Raw genomic sequence first — 26,402 nt, forward strand, 5'->3', positions numbered from 1 at the left:
GAAAATATGAAAGCGATCGGCACAATATTTTGGATTTGTGACATGAATTTTGAGCTACTTTTGAGCTATTATCACCTTCACAAAATCGAAATCGAAAATGCTTTATTTTAAAAAAAATTTTTATTTTGAAGTAGGCATGAGTAGGGATGTGCATATGAACTTTGGTGACGATTGGTCATGGTTTTCAGACATTTAGTGACGCTGAAGCTTTTAGAGCTGAACCTGCTCAAATACACTGAAAAAAAATCATATTTCATTCATATTTACTTGAAAATATTTTTATTGAATTTTACTCTCTCCTGGTATTTTCTACTAATAACTATCCATCCATCCATTATCTATACCGCTTATCCTCACAAGGGTCGCGGGGCGTGCTGGAGCCTATCCCAGCTGTCTTCGGGCAGTAGGCGGGGGACACCCTGAATTGGTTGCCAGCCAATCGCAGGGCACACAAAGACAAACATCCGCACTCACAATCACACCTAGGGGCAATTTAGAGAGTCCAATCAACTTACCATGCATGTTTTTGGAATGTGGGAGGAAACCGGAGTACTCAGAGAAAACCCAAGCAGGCACGGGGAGAACATGCAAACTCCACCCAGGGAGGCCGGGGCGGAGACCAAACCCACAACCTCTGAACTGTGAGGCGGACATGCTAACCAGTCGATCACCGTGCCGCACTACTAATAACTAAGAAAATGGTAAATTGACTTTCACTTGTATAGCACTTTAACACTGTCCCCAATAACATTGCATTTGTTCAACCATTAACTGCACCGTCAATGGGCGCAAGCCATTTTCAACACTTAAGATTGGACAATAATTTGTAAAACAAAACAAAAAAACACAAAAAAAAAAAAAAACAACTACCCATTATATGTGTATGTGACTACGATACTTTCCTTTCACTGAAGACACTAAATTGTCAAATTATGTGTCAGAGCGTTGTAAACGGTCCTAATGTTTTAAAAACATACATTCTTGAAGTATCTACTACTACTATCTGTTGTCACTGATATTTCATATTTTGTAGGTTTATCGACTGTAACTTACCTGTGACCATGAACAGGATAATCAGTAGGGTGTAACTATACATCTATTTTTTCGAAGTATCAATGTATTTGCTCCGCAATCTAACCCCATCGATTGTGATCAAATTATATCGAAAGGCACTGGACTGGTGCTCATCGATACTGGCCACACATCAACACAACATCATTTTTATGTGAAGTTATTGATCTTATGCATCAATATAATTCATAAAATAATTACATACTCAAAATTCCCAGTGTTTTTTTTTTTTTTTTATTCAGGTTTGAATCTTATTTTTAATGAACTTGTAATTCATGTTTCTCTTGTGCACATCATTTCTGGTCGGCACTGGGGATTTACGTCATACACAACATAAGATAACAGATAATAATCGATCAACATAGATCATGGTGGCGAGGAGGGAGATATTTAAGATGAGGCAATGCATTTGTTTCTGTGGAATCACGTTGGATTTTGAAAGAAAGGAGATCGTCTTGACACGACAATTGCCATGTGCACCCTTTGTAATTGCAATATAAAGGGAACACGACTATTTGTCGATGCGCCTTGGCCGTCGCCATGGCATCACAAACCTGAATGAATGAATCAGCATTGGCTACCGTACATGGTCTTAGCACAGACCAAAAAGGGGTTAGTGCCTTATTTATTCAAAAACTCGATCATAAATCTTTTGCGCTCAAAGAAGTACTTATTATTGTGGAGCGTGTAGAGAAGTGTCTTGCTGCCAGAAAATGTAGAGCAGCTGATATTTTTGAAAAAGAATGTCAGCCTTTGGCAAAATTATTTACTATTACATACAGTTGTTCTGTATACAGAATCAATCACATTAAGTTAATTTAATGGGAAAATATATTTTTAATACTTCTGTATAGAGGTGGGCGATATGGGCAAAAAATAAATCTCAATATTTTTTTTTAAAACTCGATAACGATAATTTGGTGATATTCTACAATAAATATTTTAAATATGCACTTGCTTCACAGACCAGTTGTGGATAGACGGCGTTTGTGAACAACATCTCGTTTAAATTGCTAAATACAGCTTCTGCAAAACATAATGATATTCTACGACAATATTTAATAATAAAAAACAAAAAATTATCTATTGACTTGATTTTTGGGAATAATGTATTTATGTCATTTAAATATCTCTGCTGTTATTCCATAATGATGTGACATTTTGAGCTGCAGTAAGTACTGGTGTACCACTGCCAACTACTAGAACAATCACAATGAGAAAAAGGTGCTAACTATAGCAATCAGAATGGGAAAAAATGCATTTGATGTGTGACGTGTGGCAAAGTGTCACCCAGCGAGAGAGAAAAAAAAAGATGTCACGACAAGACCCATTCTCATACATTGGCCATTGTATTCAGAATAAAATTGAATAACAAAGCTGAAATTTACCAAAAAGTGCATTTTCCCACTCATTCATCACTGTGATATGCAGACTTGTGACTTTCTTCATGTTTGGCTGTATGCTGGCGTCACACTAATAAGCCGCCGTAGTTTGCGCAACATGCCCCAGGAATACGGGGTAGTTCTGAATGATGCGGAATAAAAGCATGTAAACCGAATGTTAACCGAACATCCAGGCTGTCACGTATGACTTGCTCGCTAAAGTACGTGTGTGTGTGCGTGAGTGCGTTTGTGTTGGCTCAACTCGACGACTGTTTTCTAAATGTGTGTGTGTTTACTAAGCTTTTGTTTGGCATGCTTGCGCGGTCGCCAAGTTTTCCTTGTAATCCATATGGTCCGTGGTGGAACAGAATTGCTCTTCACGGTGACCGTTTTGGCACATCGAACAATGTTATTCCCACGATGTTAGTCTTGTCAACCCCCAAACCATTTACAGAAAGTACGGACGACGTGGACTCGCACCTTGCTATTTTTCCCCGCTGGACACTCCTCCGTACTCAAAACAAAGCGGCTGCAGCGCATACAGAGTCACGTGACTGGATCTTGCCCGCTGATTCGGCGAATGATTATCACTTCCTCCTCCTATGCCGTCAATGCACCCCGATTCGCCGAATGAGGACTTCAGCATTTCCTCATACTTTGCGGCCATCGACTGACTCGTTATGCTTTTCGAGGCAGTATTAATACTCGATAATGTAAAATGACACATCGTGAAGGCAAGATTGCCGATGATATCGATGACGATATACATCGCCCACCTCTACTTGTGTATATTTTTTTATTGCACAAAAACAGAATGTTGAATATTTTTTAGATATATGACACACTTTATCAAAATACACAGTAGATGTTTTAACATAAGAAGAACCATCTTATTCTGATAATAAGGTAAGTTAGCGCATAAAAAGAGAAGTAGCTTGTTCTTTTTCACTTTATGCAAGAATATTAAGGGAACTAGCTTGTTTTGATATCAATGTTTTTTTTTTTTTTTTTTTACATTTTGGAAACAGTAAAGCTGAGGTAGTTTTAAAATGAAATCCAATGAAATCACATTCTATTGTTTATTTGGAGTTAACTTTAATTGGTATAGGTTTATTTACAGAAAAGCACTTGTTACCGTATCGAAATATCCTTTATCGTATCGAATTGCATCATTACAAAAAATGGGATCGTATATTGATACGTATCGTATCGGTCAAAAAATTAATTGATACACCCCGAATAATCAGTATAGAAAGTGAATGACTGACATAAATGTCTCTGCTGATTGGCTTAAGTCATTCATACACAATTAGTGCAGGGTCAATTTGAAGTAGCCACCGACAGAGCAGATAGTGCTGTAACACGAGCATTTTTTTAAGAGGCTGTATTAAAGGCATTACTGACTTGCAGAGAAGTGCCAATTTGCACTGGTGTAGAGGCTAAATCCCACGCTGCAGAGGATTTGTTTTGTTTTAATCCACCTTGTCAGGAGCACATGAAGATGTCACAAGAGCCTCGACAGGAGAATCGTTTTGCTAGAGACAAAAAAAAAAAACCTTAGCATTCTTCATTTTCTCCTTTTTTTTCTTTTTCTTTACCCCTTCCCCAATATAAATTGACAAAGCCACCTCACATTCCGCTAATCTATTCCACCCACATATTGTACTATACAAGCTGTAGTTTAAAGTCTGCCTTCAAAGCAGTGTCTCAAAATGAAGAAAAAAAATGCTTGAGCCACCCTTGACTGCATTTCTTATTCTGGAGCTGTAAGTAAAACCAAGACAACGCTGTATTAATATTTTATGCGCACATGGACCCCGAAAGCCCAGTGCAAATCAATATCCACACCAGTTTTCTTAATCTGTGCAGTCACTTGACAAACGAGGGGAACTAGGGTGGCGGCAAATATGAATGGCAGGAATGGTTGCGGATGTGGAAATGACCTGGGAGTCGCCAGCAGGGTCGTTAACTTATCTTCCAGCGTAAATAGTGAATGTTTCAAGCAGGCGGACTTGTAAAATGGATTATCATCTTTGGCTCGGATTTATATATGTACACCCCATCCCCCACCAACACACACACTCACACTTACTGCTCAGATGATGAATTAACAAGCGTCAAAGACCAGTTTATTCACATGCTGATAAATGAGCATTTGCGCAAAAACATGGTGGCATCATGTGTTCTATACAGGCCAAAGTGGAGCCAAGCCTGTAAATTTCAATCGTTTAAAAATGTTATCCTGACCACCAGTAGCAATGCACGGTAAGGAAAAGTGCCACAGACTATCTCATCAATCAGGCCTGTGTATACATTTACTTGTGATAACCAATGTTATATCCAGAGATGGGCATTCCGTCCCAGGGACGAAACGGTCTTCGGATGGAACTTGACTCAGGGATGTAAGGATACTCTCTCCAAAATGGGGACGAGGACGAGAAGTTTTTTTTTTTAAAGAGGACAGACTAAGCAAGGACAGAAGTGAGTTTTTGTCGGTCCCTGTTTTCGTCCCTGACCGGGTCAAGTACAGACTTGCGTGTTGTTGGGTTCTTTTGAAAAGAAAGACCATTGTTCACTTCTGCGATACCACGTTGCCGCCTTTATTAACTGCCTGCAACTACACTGTAGAGTCCTTTTTTTTTCTTTTTCATGTGCGTTCCCTGTAGTAACATTGTACTCACAGGCGTAGTCTGCCCTCTAGTGATTCAACACATGTAATACCACGGATTAAGCCACAGGACGCCCATTTCACTGACGACTGACAGAATCACGCCCAGCCAGTCTTGCGTGTGTAATCTGCAATAAAGTATACAGTATATGGGGTTTAGGAAAATGATGGATAGCAATTTTTTTTTGTTAACTAACTGTTACCATTTAGTACATACCTTATCCCTTTGCATGCTAAGGATGTCCTTGTCTGGGACATCTCTAGAGTGCAACCATGAGAACCATGCACTGCCTTTTCTTCAAAGCCGTCATGCCAGTGCCACTGTACACTAACAGCTATGACCCGGAAGGGGAAGTCTTTATTTCCCCTCCTAAAATCACATTGCATTATTTTGCAATATTTATTTTCATTGGGAAATAACACAAGAAAACCTGAAAACGTATTGCGTTATCAGAGCTGGGCGTTCCGTCTATCCGTCTATGACGGACGCCCGTTTTGCTGACGGTTGACGAACGATGGAAAATGTTTTAAAATAGATGGATTAAGTATGGATAATGGATGGATGGATGGATGGATTAAGCATAGACGGAAACCACTTTATTTAGTCCGCCATCCGTCGGCAGTCCGTCATTAGTCTCGGCGAGCGCGGGGAAAAAATAGTGAGTTGTTGTTGCTTGGGGAACAGATTTGAGTGGGGGACCAGGCTGTTAAAGTAAGCAGGCAGGCTCCCAAAGTGCAGTGAGTCACTATTTCTGTTCAAATATCTTCCAGCAGGGGTGTGTGTGGACGGTGCAACTGAAAGTGTAGTCGGACTCGCCGACGGACGCTCGTTTAAATATAGAGGCGGACCGGCCTATAGGTACTATTTTTTCCCCCCGGAATAAAAGGCGAATTGCAGACGATAGAAGGGTAGCCACGCTACGGATAGATGACGAATAACAGACGCTCAATTTTTAGCAAAACGCCCAGCTCTGCAAAATAGTGTCAATACTTCTGCTCTTGCTGCTGCTGCGTGTCCGTTGTTGGTGGCGGCGGCTTCTTCTTCTTTGTTGTCGTCGTCTTCTCTTTTTTTTTTCTCATACATGCAAAGAAAAACATGTTGAACGTAAGATCACCATCAAAAGGTTTGTGCGATCAAGTGGAACCCAAAAATATTTTTTACAAGAATTTGTTCTATACAGACCCACAAGTTGAAACAAGGCAATATGATTAGTATGAAATATGAGTTAAGCAGCAAAATCCACCCGTTTTTAGCCATTTCAGGGGGCGGCCAGTTTTTTTATGAACTGGGCTCGAATTAACTTCTTTGGGCCTGTCGTCTAAATAAAAGCTGTCTTTGTCTAATCGCCACAGCTCGGCACACAAAAAAAAGCGCTCACCTGTTTTCTGCTAGCCATGATTGGTGGTTATCTGAGCCCTGAGGGTGTGTTTTTAGTAAAATGCCCACTGTACTGTACTGTGACAAAAATAAGTCACAGACATGTTATTAAGACACCCAGGAACTTTTTTAGATTATGAAAAAAAAAAAAAATCATAATATACTGTACCCGCTTTATAGCCAGCTAGGCTCCGTGCACACACAAAGGCGAGGGTTCAATTTGTTCAGCTGGGCTTGAGTAACGAGGAGGGAAATGAATTGACTGCATATTCTTGATGGTAGCTCTAATTCCATTAACTGAGGCGCTGTTTTGATCACCGGAGTCCCCCACTATGCGACAGCGGCGTATAGGGTGGTAGGACAGGATGTGTTTTCCTTTAATGAAGTCCTCTACAGTGACTCCTGCTGTGTGGAAAAAGTCCACACATGCACACACACACAAACACGCACACCCCCACACTCATTATTGGACTGATGCTGGTAGTTCATTAGAGCAACTTCCTTTGCCCATAGGCCCTCCCCCCCTTCCAGGAGACTCTGATTACCTTGCAATCTCAGCTGGTCTCGCCGGCTTGCCCCATCCCTTTTCGTTTCAGCCAATCAGCATCCAAATCAGCTCAGTCAACAAGGCGTGGCTCGGTTTTTATTCGCCATCATGTTAAATGCTCAGTAACACCAGCCGTTTCTCAATTGCTGTTCTTACATCCTCATGATCTCGTGAAACATCATCAGTCACGTCTCAAGTCCAGTTCCAGTTAAAAGTATGCATAAACCATGAATGCAGGAAATACCCAGATATTGTTCTTGTGTGCTAGCTTAAACCAAGGATGCATCAGTTGGTTACTTGTAAACATGTGGCTGGGAATATATCCCAAAATGCATTTTATATTGCTACCAAAATGGCTTTTGTTTTTTCCCTTTCATCATTTTACAGAAATATGTCGGAGCCGGTAGGACATTCACATTCAGCAGTTCCAATTACAAAGAGACTAGCGTTCTAAGGGAGCACTGTAGCTACTCGAGTACATTCAGAAGAACTGGCTGTGTTCATGAGACCATACTCTGTGTTTTTAATATTGACAAACAGCTACTAATGTGAGGCCAAAAAACGTTAAGGAACAAATAAGTGAGAAAAAGTGGACATATTTACAAATAATTAGGGTGACCATATTTTGATTTCCACAAAAGAAGACATTCGGCCTCAAGATACTGAAAAGACACTTAAAGATGCCATATACAATAACTCTAATATATTTCAAGTAGGGCTGCACAATATTGGAAAATCAATATGCGACATGGGTGTTGCATATTGTAATATAGATATTATAGCAATATTCAACATGTACCTAAAGAAATGACATCTTTATGATTTAATGAAAGAAATACTTATTTTTTTCACGGGGGAAAATATGAATGTATTCTTATCTTATGATTCAGTTATTTAATGTTAGTTATGCCCCTACATACTGTTTTCCTACTTGCTGACGATGCACATTGTTGTTGATCAGTTGTCACTGATACTACAGTGAATTCTACAGCCAAGGCTTTGTGCTACAAAAGCTATGACTAATGATGTTAACGCTACAGTAAATATTTTTGGCTATTTATACTGATGCCTCTATATCAAGTACCGTTAAACCTAATACTGCGAGTCATGCTATTGCTACTGTTAACGCTACAGTAAAAGTGTTAGCTACAGGGGAAAACATGTCCCGTGCTCATCCCTTTAATGAATTCTGAACTGGGCTCGAATTAACTTCTTTGGGCCTGCCGTCTAAATAAAAGCTGTCTTTGTCTAATCGCCACAGCTCGGCACACAAAAAAAAAAGATTGAATCAAGGCTGAAGGTGAAACTGATTCAAATGAAATTTCTGTGCTCGCCTTCACCGAGAGCAGAGAGAGACATTTTGTATTGAAAACGAACCATGACACCTTTATTATCAAGCTCCTCTTCAACTCGAAGGGGTCGCCGTTATTAAAGCAGATTCAAATTTGCCTCTGAATGCAATTGGTTGTGATGAGGGTGAAGTGTGAAAGTAAGGAGTGGATGTCGTTTAAATCAATAATTTGGCTTGTTTGGTAATCATAATTGTTTACACTAGATGTCATTAGAATTATTTCAGTTGTTGACAGGCAACAATCATCACGACTAATCTGTTTTCTGGGTTTGGTCATGTGACGTTTGCAAGATGAGCCCTTAGGGGGACTGTGATGTCATTTTCAGTCACCGCCATGTGTTAGTACAAGGCAAAATGGCCGTCCACTTAGACGGATGAAAACATTGGAGATTTTTCTGCTTAATTCACATGTTCAATATTACTCAGAATACTATGAGGCACATTTTTTTTACTTGAACAACCCCCCCGTTAACCCAGGCCTGAAGTACTTTTTGAGCCATCTTAATAATAATAATCTGAAACCGTAAACCTGTTTTAAAATCCTACTTCAAAATGATATTCCTAATTTGAAAGCCAAACCCTTTCTTGAAACTGCTAGCCCTGGATTGAAACACTAATTTGAACTGCTTTAAAATCCCAGCCCTGGTCTGAAAACCCATTTTGAAACTCTAATCCAGGGTAGAAACCCTAAATTGAAAATTGGGGTGGGCGATATGACGATATTAGATTGTTAAGTACTTTAACGTGTTGACGATCTCATAAAGCCGAATGATCATTTGATCGTCTACAGGGCACATTCTCTACAGTTTAGCTCTATGGCGGCTCAAAGACGACGACGCATACCCGACTAACCGATCACAGATCGCACAGTGCACTATATGTGACACTCCCTACCTCCCTGTTTGTTTGTATAGCGGGAAGCTATAGTGAAAAGTCACCACGAAGCAGAGTTGGTCCAAAAAGAAACTCCACATCCACAGTGTCGATTTGGTTTGGCTTTTCTTTTCGGAGGAGAAAGCGCAAACCAGTTATTTGCAAAGTTTGTAGAAGCTCGGTTTGGACGTAAGATGGCTACACGACAAACCTGTTTAATCACTTGCGGAGACAGCACCCAAAAAACTACGCCAACAGCAAAAGCAAACGGAGATCAGACACATGGTAGCCAGAGGCAGCCACTAGCTCCAAGCTATCACAACCCAGGGTAATGCAGTCATTTAACAAGGGTACTCCATATGAAAAGACAAGCAAGCAGTGTAAAGAAGTAACTGAGGCAATGACTTATTACCTTGCTGAAGACATGATTCCCATTAAAACAGTGGAAAACGAGGGGTTTGAAATACTCTTCAAAGTACTAGACCTGCGTTACGAGCTGTTTTTTTATGTTTACGTTGTTACCTTTTATGTTTACATTCACTGCATATTTTGATAAAAAATGGTACTATTCAAATTAAAACCTGTTCAGAAATCTTAGCTGGCTTAAAATGTTTTTTTTTTTCTGTTAGGGTTTTATATACATTTTAAATATGTTTAAGGTGAGGAAAAATTGGTCCAAAATGTGCAAATTAGTCTAACAAAAACGATGTAAAAAAAAAGAAGAATCATGATGAAATCATGATCCTAATTTTACTTTAAAAAAATTGTGATATGATATTTTTGCCATATCGCCCACCACTACTTGAAACCCTGACCCCATATTGATAACCTATTTTGAAATTATAGCTGTGGTTTGAAACATTCATTTGTAATGATAGCCCTCACTTGAAACACTAACCCTGGTTTGAAACCTTAGTCTGAAAAAGTTAAACACGTTTTAAAACTCTTGTCCTGGTTTGAACCCCTACTTTCAAACAATAACCCTGACTTGACACCAAATTGTGCCTTGAAATCCTACTTTGAAACAATAGTTGTATCTTCACACTCATTAGGGTTTGTTGTGTTCCCATGAAAATGCCATTTCATGCATGTTGCCTGCATAACTGATATGCTTCTATTCTGGTCAAATGGCAGTACTGTTCGATTTGATTTTAATAAAGCGTTTATAATGTCATACTGTTTGACCTGCGAAAAGTGGACTTCAATTTCCATTATTTCCTTTGGGGAATGTAGTTTGGGTTCAACCTTTTATAGGTTCAACAACATTAATATCCCACCAAGTATGATGATAAATGATGCCGCCTCACATCTGCTTGCATCGTTTGTCTCGTTTTTCCCACCAATGAGCGGACATGACGGCAGGTTACCTGCACCATGAAATTGATCGGCCCTGAGCCCGTGTGAAAAACACTGACCACCGCATACTTGCTTTATCAGATCATCAGATCTGCGGTCGGATGCACAAACATTGGCCAACTCTCCCACTTAGGCACTTGGCATAAATAAAGTGATGAGTAATAGCCAGCTTTTTTTTAAATGCCACTTTAGCTCCAGTAATTGCGCTCATGACTTATTGCAGAGTGGTTGTCGTCCCACACATTGCGATCCACCTGATGCCGCTTAACTTTCACGCTCAGCTTAATGTCAACTTTTTGTCATTTTTGTGTGTTTTGAAATGCAAAGCGGTGATATTATTCTAGCCTTAATTTTAGATACATTTCACTGGATGAAATGACATTTTGAAGGCTTCACCATACTCAAACACTCAGTAAATTTGGCTCTGTAGCGGCCATCCAGTTCCCTACAAATTTATTCCCGAAGCCAGTTTAAGTAAGACATGCCTATAAAATTGCATTGTATCATATGTAGATGCATAAAACTGTCTGGAGAAGCCATGCCTGAAAACAGACAGGAAGTTGGCCATTTTGGTTTAAAGCCGAAGTCAACCCAAACATATTTTTTTCAAGAATATGTTCCCAGCAGGCCCACCAGTAAAAATGTCATCACAACTGCTCACAACAACCAATCATGGCTCAGATTCAGAAAACAGATCAATCGTGATTGGTTGTGAGCAGTTGTGATGTCATTTTCAGTCGACAGCCACGGCCACCAGAGATGGCTAAAAATGTGTGCATTTTGCTGCTTAACTTATATTCCACAAATGCAAAATTAATCAGAATGCCGTGTTTCAACTAGTGGGCCTGCTGGGAACATATTCTTGAGAAAAATATGTTTGGGTTGACTTCCGCTTTAAAGTGGCTAATTAAGGGGCATTTGGGCCATTCTCGCAAATATAAAAGATTCAGTCACTCAAGCCAGTTTTACTTGCTATTGTGGAATTTATTAGGCATGTATATCCTGAGGAGAGCCACAATTTTTTTCCAAAGACCTTGCCTTAAAAGACACAAAAGTCAGCCATTTTTGTTTGAAGCAACTATTTTAGGGGCATTTGGGCCATTATTGCCAAATAATGATGAAATTCAGCCCCCGAAGCCATATTTGTTTGATGACTCACCATTAAATATAACCAGGCTCAATAATAACAGACCCAGTCATTTTGTAGTCAACAAAAACAATAGTTTTCAATGTGCAAGGAGGCATGGGCATGAGGCATTGATGATGGTTTAGGGTAGTTGTAATTAAATAATGTTCATTTCAATCTCAATCAAAATAATCGTGGTTATATTTTTCCATAATCGTCCAGCCCTACTAAAGAGTTTCTCCAATTGCTACCAAAATGGAACCAAGTATACTAAAGAGATTGGCAAAATGTGAAATTGATGAATGAATTGGAAGATTTTGACTTGGTTCCATTGCATGTGGTGAGGAGTCTGAGGAACATGGTGGTGAAGTTTGACCCGTCATAAACTCCATAGTTTAGCTTCAAGAGGTCAAAAATGCCCATTTATTGAATACATGGTGAAAATCATACCTGTCAACCCGGGGTGTACTGAATCTTACAAAAGTTGTAATTTGCACGTACATATCTTTATATAATCTTACACATTACACATTATTTTCAAATGGCTGCTGTCACATGATTGGAAATCACTTTAAAAACAAAAAGTAAACATGATGTTGCAGGTGTTGTGACAGCTTATGCGTGGCGTGTGGGTGTGTTGTGCGCTTGCGTGACGAAGAGCGCGGAGAACCCTTGTCTCCCTCTGACGTGTGATGTGGGGCTACTGGGATCCCCCTTTTCAACTACATGCAACGGCCGCGATCCGGGAAGCAACTCCGGCCTTGGAAAGGGCTCTCCCCTGCGTTTCCCGACTGCGGTTAGGCGGCAAAAAAAGGAACAGATAACACTGATAAAATTGACATTGGCCATGCATAATTGTATATCATTTCACCAATTATTTAAGTTTTGATTTTCTGAAAGTTTCAGATTGAAAATGATTTCATCCAATCAAAAGCCGAGAACAACGGGAGCGGAAATGATATCTCGTCCTATCGAACTACTCGTTCGACCGGAAGTCACCCCCTCTGTTCTACCTACGGAGAGACCGCGATTGCATGTGGCGGTAGTCTGAAGGGAGAGCGGATAGTACTCAGATACGGATGTGAATAAACAGAATAGATTAACATCAACATAAAAGAAAGTAGGATAGAACGAAATAACATTGATATTGAAGCAGTAGCTTTCAGTCACTGCATATGAGTTAGTCCAATTCAGTAAGTCTACGGCTGAAGGATTTATCGTTTTGGGACCGAAATCGCGTACTTAGACAACACTAGTGAAAGATGAATCGGACTCGCTGACGGATGGCCATTTGAAATTAGAGGCGGACTGGCCTACAGGCGCAACTATTATTTCCGCCGAAAAAAAGATTTGCAGCCAAACCTACTGGTCCTTTGAGATAACTTATGATAAATAATTAGACGTTATCCTTCATGAGTGTTACAAATGCCTGAAAAGTCTTCACATTTTGGTTTGAAGCAGCCATTTCGGGTGAATTTTAAGGGCTCGTGCTTTGGAGAGCTCTATTAGGGAATTTGCTTTAAGGAGCCTCAATAGGAGGCAAGCAAGTTAGATAGATGGGTGATGCAAAATTTTGCCTACGCTATCTGTGGGGAGCATGCCATCAAAGTTTGATCAGTTGCAGCATTTGTCATGAAAAAGGACCCATCATCACTGCTTTCAGCTTTATTATTAATTAATAGACTACTGCTCCTCTTATGTATTCAGAGTAGTCTTTGTCCTTATTTGCTGTTTGAGATTGTTCCATTCCTGCTGTTTGAGATCTTTCCATTTCTGCTGGGGTCACTGGTCAGGCCAGATGTCCCTCCTCAAAGAACCTCAAACACAAAAGGCGGACAATACGACAAAACGGTTTTGTCGTCAAAGATAAAATCACAGCCGTTGTCAAAGGTATTTGTCCTCATTCAAATTGTTTTTCCCTTTTTCCGTTTGCTTTTCATTTCCTGTGACGCTCTTCAAACACACTAGAGCCATTCTGTTTTATTTATCCATTAGGCCCCCCCAGCCTCAATTTATGCAGTATATTACAACTCCGCTTTCCTATCATGGCTCTAATCTTCAGCAGCTATAAGTCATTGCAATAGCCTGATGTTTTTGGAGACTGTAACCTAAAATGAAATGTGACTGTTCAGAAATGTTGGTTCATCTATTTTTTTTTCTTTAGTCAAACTTATTTAATAAATGACCTCAGACTAAACTCCTCCTATTTCCTCCAGGATCAGTAAAGCCAACAATAATAAGAAGAACCCTAATGATTTACAGATCTCTCTTCAAGAATGTGGCTCAGCTGTTAGCACTCAACGGTTGTCATTTTTGCAAGCTTTTCTGAAGGGATTTCTATTAGTTAGAAAATCACACCAATGATTTAGAATGAAGAGCAACTCAAGATGTCAAATGGAGCCCAAGCTGTAACAAATTTGGTTGGTGTTTTTACAATGTAATACTTAACACTCTTCTTACGGTTGCAGTTGTCAATATTGTTTGTTTCCTAAAATGGAGACAAAGTACTGATGTTGCAGTTTCTTAAAAATAAAATATTATCCTGTTCTATATATATTTGAATTCCTAGTCCAGAGTGTTTAAACAGTTGCTATTCAACTTGTCTGTGTCATGCATTTACTTAAAAGTTGACAAACTATTGATGTTGTTCTTTCATAGAAAGAAAGGATTTAAGTTGTTTGTTCAAATTGTTACAGTTGCACTTGTCAGTGTTGGTCATTTCCTAAAAAGTCAAAATATTGATTTTGATTTCTGTATTGCTTATCCTCAATTGGGTTGCTGGTGCTTCCCTAAAAAAAAATACTTAAGCTATTATATATAAATGAACAGGGAGGGAAATAAAAAAGGCCAACTTTGGCTTTGGTGTTGCACTTTCCTAATACATTTAAGCTCTTTTAAAATATTAGCATTTTGCAGCTTTTGTTTTATTTAAATGTCAATAGTTTCAGCAAAATAATTTTTTTTTTCATTTTCTCCTGTTACTGTACCCAATATGAACTGAACTGTGACCTTAAAACTGAGGAATGCACAACTGTGATTTTTGGTGTACAGTTACGCCCCTTGTTGGCAGCGTGCCCGCAGAGAACAATGAAAAGCGAGCCCAGTTGTCCGTTCACAGTATTTTTATATGCAAAATTCCTAATGGCTGCCACATTATATTCTTTTTATTATCGCTGAAGATGGACTCTAATCACGGAAACGTACTCTGGGCACCAAAGCACCCGCCCGCCGAGTCAACATGCAGCACTTACTCAGCGACTGCTGACAGTCTAGCAGGGCTCTTCAGGCGGCATCTTTGCACAGGAGTGAGCAGGAGAAGCTCTTTCAAGGTTCGAGAGATAATTATAGATTATTATAGAAAAGCTAGGATGGGGGCGGGTCTCATCCAAACGCTGTCAGGTGGTTAATTCAGGGGATCGAGGAGAGGTCGTGTTGACTGAGCGATGAGGCGGGAGGATGACTTGAAAACTGTACGCTTTGAATAGTCACTGTGCTGCACAATGCACACCTGTACTTCTGTTCCACTCCAGTCCTCAGGGTTGTGTTAGAATAGTGGGTGCCAACTGCCACTTATAGCAAATTCAAATTTCACCTGAACGAAAACCATGACCCATGGTACAATTTTGGGCTTAGTTGTACATGGGTTTTATCATGAACATCTAACGGTCACTGGTAGGTTATAACATAGTCATTTACAACTACTGTATTTTGCGGGCTATACGTCGCTCCGGTGTATAAGTCGCACCAGCCATAAAATGCATAATACAGAAGAAAAAAAGATATAAGTAGCATTGGAGAATAAGTCACCCCCATGCCCCTCCACCCCACCTCGGAATCCAAGTTGTCTCTGTCGCGTAACGCAAATAAATGTGTCCATATAAATCAAATTAATAAAATTGTGCACTTAGTGCACATCATTTCCACCAAGCTACGATGGTAACATTTAGCTAACATCCACACATGTAGCATTACAAGAAAGTTACGGTAAGATAACTTTAAACTCAAAACGGTCGTAGATCGATTAAATAAGTATTTTATTTATTGCCGACCATGTAGAATGTTTCCAAGTCTCCAATCCTATTTTTGTATTCGGTCGTAATTATCTCTTTGTTCATCTCCTCTGCTCCGTGCGTGTGCGTGTGTGTGTGTGTGTGTGTGTGTGGCTGGTTGATGATGCAATACGACTGCCAGGCACGGCGGCTTTTAAAGTAACAGTACACTATTTTGTATAGATGGATTGATAGACAGTCAAATTGTCTTATCATACTATTTTAATTACTTATTTAACACAAGACACATTAGATTTTAACTGTTCAAATTATTCATGCATTTTAATAGCTTTTAGGATTTATCTTTATGTTTCTTTATGTGGATTACAATAATATGTGAAATAATATACACTAGAGGTTATTCTGCCGGTTGTAAAGTCAATATGTAATGCAAGTTTATATGCAGCCTTAGAACGCCCTCCTGTGGTTGTTTGGTGTATTGTTTGCTGACCTTGAAAAGGAAAGGGATACGATATAATGTGTTAATAATTTCACACATAAGTCGCTCCAGAGTATAAGTCTGGCCAAACTATGAAAAAAAAACGTGACTTATAGTCCGGAAAATATGGTATGCTAATTTAGTTTCTTTTGGAAAAAACAAACAAAGAAAATTAACTCTAGTACTCAGTGGAAATTTCTGCCCCCAGAGCTACTTTTACTTTGGAACATGAAATTCAACAGCAATGTTTTCATGAGGAGACCTCCAAAAAATTTTCAATTCTCTAGAAGCCATGGCCGAGAATATACAGGGAGTCTTTTGATGCAAAGGGGCACTTTTAGGCTAATTTTGGACATTTAAGAGGCAAAAGACAAATCTGTCCAAGTCAGTTTTCCTAGATTAGACGCATAAAAAACGTCCCAAGAAGCCATGCAGGAAAAGCTACACTAGGCCCTATATTCGTGTCCACTGCAAGTCTAGCACAAAGCGCTCTCTAACTGTGCAGATGGGAGACGCGTGCCGGTAGAAACAGGCGTTTGCACCATTGTGGGAGTAAACACAGCCAGCTTGCTTACCGGCCAATGGAAGTAGCTCCTCTCATTCCAATTAAATTCAGCCTTCAAAGGTGAACTGTTCCCTGAGAATTTGTACGATTGCTACCAAATTCAAATCACATATACAAGACAGATGAGCAATGCTTGATTATGAAGGTTTTTAAATTTGCACCAAAGTTTGATGACTGGCTATTAACAAAACTCAACCAGGCGTCAAAGCAGCAAATTCAAACCTATGCCTGAGAACACACTGGAAGTCTGCCTTTCAGGGTTAAACTTGGGGTTAAGCTTTAGGGTTGAAAAGGTAATCTTAGGGACTTTTGAGATTTCCAAAACAAAACAATTGGGAAACTCTAGGTCAGATTTTCACTCTTTATTTCCCTTCATTGGTTTCCAGTCTTCTGCTCATCATGTGAGCTTCTCTCCCTGCTTTCACTCTTTAACTTGTGTGGTGTATCTTTTGTTGGTGTTTACAATATACATTCAGCTCTTCAGTTTCCGCCTTTTGCGCCCAAGAAGCGGCACAACAAATGGTGTGCTGAGCCCGAGAAGAATGACGGGATTGGGTATGAGTGCAAGTGCCCCCTAAAGGACTTGTATTTACTTTGCAAATAAGAGACATCCTCTGCCGGGAGCCAAGGAGGGGGGTAACGGATGATGTCCATGTGTAGTGACAATGTCCACACGGGGATGCTGGACGGATGGCTCGGTAAGAACGTGGGACCTTGCCACAGGGGCAGACGTTGTTAGACGCATCCTAAAACCTTTTTTGTAATGTTTTTCGAAGGCCCTTACGCTGGATCATCCTAATGAGTGTTTGGGGGACTCGTATTAGGAAGACAGAAAAGATATGTGGCATTTTGCTCTTGCCAGTAGGCCCCAAGGATGTAAACGGTCCTCTGGGTCAGGGTTTGAATAATCTACTTTTTCTTTTTTTTTTTTTTTTTTGCATGGCATCCTCACGGTAATAAACCGGTATTTGTAGCTTTCCGAAATATGTTGTAAGCCCTCCTCGAAAGTGATTATTGCCAATAAATTGGGATTTCCTTTGTGGTCCATATTGAAAAATCTTATATTTGTTCAACAAATAATTGACTTATAATGGTTTATGATAATATGCCTTCATATACAGTTAAAGTGGGAGTCAACTCCAAAAACGTTCTTGACAATAATATCTTCCATGCAGCCCCACTAGTCTAAACTTGATATTCTGATCAATATTGTGTTTGTGGAATACAAATTAAGCAGTAAAATCCACACATTTTTGTCCATCTCAGTGGGCGGTGATTTTGTTATTCTGTTGCTCAGGGCAGAGGTAACAGCCAATCACTGCTCAGCAACACGTTAGCCGTGATTGGTCCTTACATGAGCCCTGAGCGACTGTTATGTCATTTCAGTCGACAGAAGTGACCCCCGTGAGATGGCTAAAAACAGGTGAATTTTGCTGCGTAACTCCTATTTCACAAATGCAATATTAATTAGAACGCCATGTTTAGACTAGTGAGCGCGCATACAACATATTATTGTAAAGAAAATGTTTGGGTTGACTTCCCTTTATGGTTCTAAAGTAAAGTAAAATGTAAATCAAGCAGTAAAATGACCAAAATATTCAGAAATATACACATTGAAAGTTGTACAAAACTAACAATTTTTTTCTTACACTTTTTTACACTCCTATAACTGTTAGGAATGTTAAAAACAAGCTTATTTTCCTGTATAATGAATACAGGTGAAACGGGCTACTGTGGAAATCACAATTAAAAACGACAAAACAAACTGTGATAATTTAAAAAAAAAAGTGATTATCGTTTATCGCAACAAAACAAAATAGTATTTGATCATCAGTATAACAAGGGACTGACAAAAGGGGCTGCTGAAGAAAGTAAACTCTACAAAGCTAACTGTAATGGGGTAACAACATTTTATATTTCATTTTATAACAAGGTTATCAAAAGTAACAATGTATATGATGTCACAGGATCTTAGTGGCTGTAGCTGCTTTAACGGGCTGCTGTGGAAATTGATAGAAACCTATGAGTATGTAGTACTGTATATCAAATGATGTTTAAAATCAAACAAACAATTGTACTAATGCCATTAATGCTTCACAGTAACTTTTTTGCAATTGATCATATCAACTTAGCTAACTTGGCGCTAATTAAGTAACATGGGCTAATTAAAACCAGGATGGGAAAGCTAGAAACTCTGTCGGAAGCTCAAAATTATTTGCTTATACTGTCGAACATGTTTGCCACATTCTGACTGTAGACTTAGCGTATTTGCATAGTTTTTCTCAAGTTACGATTAATAATCCTCCACATTTTTGATGAAAAAACATAGGCTTATCTTGATCTTATCTTAAAGAGAGCTTACTTGTTTTTAAACTGCCATTAGAATTTGCCCAATTTCCTCCTCAAGCCCAAATTTGTCCTCGATGCCTCTGGGATAACATTGAGAATGTGCTGGGTGTCATTCTGAACTTTATTTTAATGAGGCGTAATGAGCTGCGTCCTTTTAATTAGTTCTCCGTTAACGTGAAAGGATGTCAATTAGGCTGTTGATCGATGGGGGCGGCAATGCGTCATTTCACTTACCTCCAGGGGGCTGGAAGTATCTTTGTGTTTAACTCGCACGGTGCTACGACCTTTTGAAGTAAACAATTCAATTGTGTGGGCTTGTTTGAGTTTATGGTGTGCATATGAATGTAAAAGAGACAGGCTGTTATTGACAAAAGGAAACAGCATAATTTTTTATTTGATTGATCATAGGCTTTGTACAGTCTGATGCATTAAATGTTGTGTGGCCTGCGAGGTAGCTGTTTAAACAGGCTGCTGTTGGAATTGAAAGTGAAGAGGACAAAAAACTAGAGGAACAGGCCCAAGCTAACTGCAATTGGCAAAACGTGTCTTTGAGATAAAATAAGATAATCTGTAAGTTAACAAACGAAGATACTTGTCATGTCAGCGTAGTCTTGCAGTTTTCAACCGCTTAAATGGAAAATAAACAGGACGAATCTAACACGAGATCAACAAAACTTTGAAAGCAAGTGACAAGGCGTATGGTGTTGCAAGAGTACCACTGATTTTAGCTGCCTAATTTGGCTGTTGTAGAAATTGAAAGTAAACTGGACAAAGCAAATGGCAATGGGTAAATATAACAGTCAGATTAATGATAAGTGATAGTAGAGCTGGACATTTTACAAAAAAATCTAGGTTTTATCGTCTTCCTCCTACAGCTGGGGTACCCCTCCCCCATCCGTTTATCTGACATTTTGTCCAAATAATAATCACCTATAGGTCAGTCCATCTATCATTTTAGACAACACCACCCCTCCCCTCTACCCACCCCCTCGCTGAATGTGTCTCCTTTTAGGACCTTTATGGTCCTTTGAGAATTTCAGGGCGAGGCTTCTGTTTCCCGTTGGCCGCGGTCGAGGTTCTCAAAGGTCCATAAAGTACCACGGCCATTGAAGCCTCACCGCAAAATTAGAAGATAGACATAAGAAGAAGATAGACGGAAAAAATGGGCTTCCGCATATGCTTAGTCCAGTTTCCCGTCCAGTCCAGTTTCCCGTCTATAGTTTATCGCCTACAAAATAGGTGTCTGTCATAGGCGGATAGACCGACCGGTCCGTCACATAGACGGAATCTCCTGCTCTGAGTGACAGTGTCACAGGGTCCTCTTTAAGCAGCTTAAATGGGCTGCTGAACATGTAAAGGACACAGCACAACAATTAAAAGTAAACAGGACAAAGCTAAAGGCGTCTTTATACTCCCGCATCGGCACGGGCGACAACTGCCGCATTGCATCATGTGGCAGACACAGAGTGCTACGCAACATGTTGGCAACAGGACTACAACACATGACGCGCACGCGTCAGAAATTGTTGCTGCGTATACGACGCAGCACACATTCTCTCTCGTGATTGGTCCGTTATGTCACATGTTGCGATGACGAACACTTTTCCCCCGGTCGGTTCTTTGAGGGCAATTTATTTGTCACCACGGAGGAGAGGATCCATCACGTAGCTTGTTGCTGCTGCGACGCAAACTAGTTGGCAATGGGTGTGGGTGTTATGTCACGTATGTGTGTGTAAAGAAGCCTACACACGCACGCAGAGGAAATTCCGCCCTGCAGTGTCCCCGTCTTTATCAGCCGTAGTAAGGCCCCACTGACTTGGAGTGAAACTGCAACACATTTTCAAAACAACGCGTGTTGGTTGCATGGGAGTATAAAGACAATCTGTGCAGTGACGTGCTCGCTCGCGGACGTCGCCCACAGGAGTATAAAGAATCCTTAATAGCATGAACAAACCACTCTTTGATGACAAGCAGATTGTTGTGCTTCTGTTGGAACCGGGAAAGGGTGGATCCCACAAACGTAGGGAGAGAGAAGTTGTCATGTCATGTCATCTTCCAAACCGCTTATCCTATATAGGGTCGCGGGGAGTTGCTGGAGCCTATCCCAGCCGTCAATGGGCGAAGGCAGACTACACCCCGAACTGGTCGCCAGCCAGTCGCAGGGCACACATAGACACTGTCACTGAGCGGGAATCGATCCCACGCTGCCCGCACACAACTCAGGCGTGTGTACCACTACACTATCAGCGGACTGGAGAGAGAAGTTGTCAAACTAAAATTTTTTACCAAATGTAACTACCGTCCAAAGTAAACAAAAGTCGCTGGCAACACGCCAGGAAAAAGGGGATAACAGAAAAATCTTGCAAAACAAGGCAAGGAAATCATTAACGCAAAATTACCTGCCACCACAGAATCAGTAAAATTCAATTGAAAAGAAACAACAACGCAAGGCGTACGAAAAAAACAAACAAAGCTTTAAACTCGGAAAAACACGCGAACCAGACAAAGTTATCTTAGTCAAAAAAATCACACTTGGAGCAACAAGAGCAAGCAAGGTAGAATAATCTGACTATGGTTATTAAAAGTCTTCGGCGCTGAGGCCTTTAAAAGGCAGCCTCTGCCTCTTAAAGTCCTTGATTGGGGATTCAGAACAAGTGCGGCGCCGAAGGACACACCCAAAACTAAGCTGACTGACTGCCGAACCATGACCTCTCAATGGACGCCCCTAGGTGGACCACCTGGCTTAGCAGGCCAGCGGGCATGGGAATCATGGATGAGTAACGTTTCGAGGATCAAGGAGTGAGGGACCCACTGGCGCACCTCTGGCCCGTAGCCCTCCCAGTCGACAAGGCACTGGAAGCCCCGACCCCTGCACCAAGAGTGCAGAATCTCCTTGACCATGTACACGGTATCACCATCGACGAGCCGCGGAGGCGGTGGAGGAGCAGGAGGGGGACAGGACCCAGTCGGCTTGATCAGTGAGATGTGGAAAACAGGATGGATCTTCCGAGTAGGCGGCAGGGCACCGACTCCACCTTGAAAGGCCCAATGAACCGTGGCCCCAACTTGCGTGAAGATCCTGCCAGATGCATATCCTGGGTTGTAGCCAGACCCTTTGTCCAGGTGAGTATACCGGCGCCGCGCGTCGCCGTTGGTCAGCTAGCCGTCGTTTGCGGGAAGCCGCGCGAGAGAGCACCGCTCTGGTCTCTTTCCGCATCAGGTGGGCCCGTCGTAGGTGGAGCTAGATGGACGGGAAATCAATTTGCCCTTCCTGTGAGGGGAACAGAGGCGGCTGATACCCATAAGCATACATGAAAGGTGACCGACCTGTGGCAGACGACACGAGGGTGTTGTGGGCATACTCCACCCAGGGTAGGTGGACTGACCAAGAGGTTGGATTATGAAGGCATACACAACGGAGAGCCGCTTCAAGTTCTTGATTCATCCGTTCAGTTTGGCCATTGGTCTGGGGGTGATACCCCGAAGACAGGCTTGCAGTAGCCCCCAAGCCTGGCAAAACTTTTTCCATACCCGCGATATGAACTGTGGACCCTGGTCAGACACCAGGTCTTGCGGAATGCCATGGGGGCGGAAGACATGGTTAACCAGAAGCTGAGCTGTTTCCAGTGACGATGGGAGCTTGGGCAGTGCCACGAAATGTGCCATCTTGGAAAATCGGTCGACCACGGTTAGTATGACAGACCTCCCCCTCAACGGCGGCAGACCGGTGACAAAGTCCAAGGAAACATGTGACCAGGGACGTGGGGGAACTGGTAACGGCTGAAGCAGACCGGCCGGAGATTGGTGAGATGACTTGCCGCAGGCACAGGCACAACAGGCCCCAACAAGTGAGTGTCTTCTTGGGCCCTAAGAATCTTTTCCTCAATTTCCCACGGTAGTGCCCCCACGATGCAGTGGTTTGGGAGGATGGGTTCAGGTGGTGCTGGATCCTCGGTGGGATTATGGAGTCTTGAGAGGGCATCAGGTTTCTGGTTCTTGGACCCCTTGCGATAAGTCAGAACAAAATTTTATCGGGTAAATAGCAGAGCTCATCGTGCTTGTCCTGAGTTCAACCTCTTGGCTGATCGGATGTAGGCCAAGTTCTTGTGATCCGTTTACACGATAAATTGTTCCTTGGCCCTTTAAATGGGCTCAGGTTGAAATTGATAGTAAACAGCACAATGCAGTGGCAAAGAGTAACAAAGAGGTTTATGCAAAGATCCTATATGATGAACCAACGTTGTCTGATGAATATTCAGTCCATACAATGATCAGCAGGGTCTTAAAGCTACTTAAGAAAAATAAAAAATAAAAAACTGGCGCCAAGCCTCGTTGGACATTTTCCAGTACAAACAAGGACATTGTAGCAACACTTCCTCGAGGCCGATGAGCTGTGACGATTGGCTCTGTGTACCTGTGGGTCAGCAGCATCTTCTAGCCCCCCTCCCTGAGTGATAATAATGACAAGGTGAGGCCGCGATTCCTTCAGGCTCTCCTGCCAATCAAGGTATTACTCTTGAATTAGTGAATGCTTCACTCATTTACGTTCAAATGGAGAGCTTTTAGAGATGCATGCTTCTTACTTAAATGACAGTTACTGTTTTCCACTATCACCAGAACCACTACGTTGGATTCAACTGAACGAGTGGAGAAACCTTCCCAAACTTTTATGCATCGGCAGGATGTTTTACAGCCAAATGTAAGCATGATTGGCTGACTAGCAGTTTCTGCAGTGCATTTAGGCAGTGCCAAGAATTGAATCCTGAGACACTTTAGACATCATCGCTGATATTATCGAAGACTGTTTCTGTTCACTTTCACTTTCTGTAGCAGAAAGATTTGTGTAAAGCTATAAACATTATCACATATTAGTTCGGTGCCAAGACTAATTTGTTTTACCATTGTTGGCTTTGTCCTATTTAACTACAACCATGTATTTATTAATAAAGGCTGTTTACCCATTTTTAGCATTTACGATTGTGCATCCTCATGTTACCCATTGTGTTTAACTTTGTCCTGTTCACGATCAACTTCGACAGCTGCCTGTTTAAGCAGCTAAAAGCATTACTACTGTATTTCCTGCAAAACTCATGTAGTCACTTAGTCTATATTTTGTTCAGCCATTGCTGTTTGCCTTGTCCTCTTCACTTTCACTTTCAGTATCTATTTAGGCAGCTAAAAGCTGTAACGGTAAGATTTTCTATAACTCTATACTTGTTACTTATTAGCTACTGTAGATGCCAAGACTGTTATGTTTACATTGGTGCTAGCTTTGTCCTGTTGCTGTTCAATTACTCCAAGTACAACGGCCCATTTAGTCAGTGCAAAGCAGAACGATTTCTGTGACACCGTGTGATGTTTATTGTTCACCCTTTGCTGTTGATATTGCCTCTGATGTCCAATAAATGACTAAAATTCTAAAAAAAAGGCCTAAAGCAAAAAACAAACCCATAGCAACAACCACAACCACAAAAAAAAAAAAACAGGCCCAAGAGAGTTTCCGTGGGAGTTGGGTTTTCATATTCATGAAACCCCCTCTTAAAGTGTGCATTACACTGATGAGTGCATGCAAGTGGACAAGCTGTTGTGCGCGATGGCACCATGCTGCCGGTGACACGGGGCCAGCCGGGCCCGTTGACTTGATGACTGGCAGCTGAATGCCACTGTGTGATTAACCTCTGTGCTTCAATGCTTGGATGCAAGTGAATCTGGCAGAGGGAATCGGCGCCGTGTTTGTTGTCTGTGTTTTGGGTTGGAAAATACTTGACACACACCAGCTTTGCAAAACCAGCCCAAGTGTGCAAAAGCCTCAATTAGGATCAAAGGCAGTGATTTTGTCCCTGGTGTAAATTTTGTCATTGGCATTTTAGATGTTTTGAGATGTAACTGAGAATAGCTTTCAAAAAGTACTGTTGTTATTCTTTTAGAGCTTATTTCCCACATTCATGAGTTCCGTGTTGTAATCAGAGATATGAAGACAAGATATATCAGTGTGCTTTAGCGTCCCAGCTACCGACATGCCTACTTGGCGGCCGAGTTGGCAGGGGCATCGTTCCCATCGAAGACATTGCATTTACTAATTAAATGCTCAACCCACCGCAAAATTACATTTTATTTGGACATTTAACAATTGTGTATGAAATGTAGTATAAACAAAATCAACACACATAAATAAAAATACTTATATATTTTATATGTTTATATATATACACATATATATGTATATATATATATATATATATACACATATATATATATATGTATATATATATACACATATATAATTGTTTATATTTATATATATATACATATATATATATATATATATATATATATATATATTTATTTATATATATATACACATATATATATATATATATATATATATATATATATATATATATATATATATATATATATATATATCCATCCATCCATTATCTGTACCGCTTCTCCTCACAAGGGTCGCGGGGCGTGCTGGAGCCTATCCCAGCTGTCTTTGGGCAGTAGGCGGGGGACACCCTGAACTGGTTGCCAGCCAATCGCAGGGCACACAGAGACAAACATCCGCACTCACAATCACACCTAGGGACAATTTAGAGTATCCAATCAACTTACCATGCATGTTTTTTTTGGAATGTGGGAGGAAACCGGAGTGCCCGGAGAAAACCCACGCAGGCACGGGGAGAACATGCAAACTCCACACAGGGAGGCCGGAGCCGGGATCGAACCCACGACCTCTGAACTGTGAGGCGGACGTGCTAACCAGTCGACCACCGTGCCGCCTATATATATATATATATATATATATATATATATATATATATATATATATATATATATATATATATATATGTGTGTGTGTGTCATGTCATGTCATCTTCCAAACCACTTATCCTATACAGGGTCGCGGGGAGGTGCTGGAGCCTATCCCAGCTGTCAATGGGCGAAGGCAGATTACACCCCGAACTGGTCGCCAGCCAGTCGCAGGGCACACACAGACATCGTCACTGAGCGGGAATCGATCCCACGCTGCCCGCACACAACTCAAGCGTGTGTACCACTACACTATATACCTTGAGAACATGCTGTACAAATAATCCTGATGGAGGTAGAGCCTATTATGGAGTTTGTCTGACAATTTGACATATCAGACGAGGAGAACCCACTCTATTGTCCACCTGGAGATGTCAGGCAATTTAGAAATGCAGGGTCACATAGACATCAGCCCCCTCCCCTTGATAAACA

The 26,402-nt window shown here is 41.0% G+C and overlaps 2 long non-coding RNA genes across 2 annotated transcripts; both read right to left on the bottom strand.

Annotated features, from left to right (window-relative positions):
• Positions 1-4,806: 4,806 nt before the first annotated feature.
• Positions 4,807-6,196, bottom strand: LOC147151948 (uncharacterized). Its single transcript, XR_015085845.1, has 3 exons — positions 6,113-6,196; positions 5,339-5,491; positions 4,807-5,249 (listed from the first exon to the last, which is right to left on the bottom strand). It is a non-coding gene; the product is annotated as an uncharacterized LOC147151948 (long non-coding RNA).
• Positions 6,197-6,500: 304 nt separating this feature from the next.
• LOC147151949 (uncharacterized) lies at positions 6,501-6,940 on the bottom strand. The gene is made up of 2 exons (XR_015085846.1): positions 6,669-6,940; positions 6,501-6,577 (listed from the first exon to the last, which is right to left on the bottom strand). It is a non-coding gene; the product is annotated as an uncharacterized LOC147151949 (long non-coding RNA).
• Positions 6,941-26,402: the final 19,462 nt, after the last annotated feature.

Source organism: Filicampus tigris, chromosome 2, assembly GCF_054856515.1.
Source record: "Filicampus tigris isolate MCC_2025a chromosome 2, RoL_Ftig_1.0, whole genome shotgun sequence".
NCBI classification, from domain to species: domain Eukaryota; kingdom Metazoa; phylum Chordata; class Actinopteri; order Syngnathiformes; family Syngnathidae; genus Filicampus; species Filicampus tigris.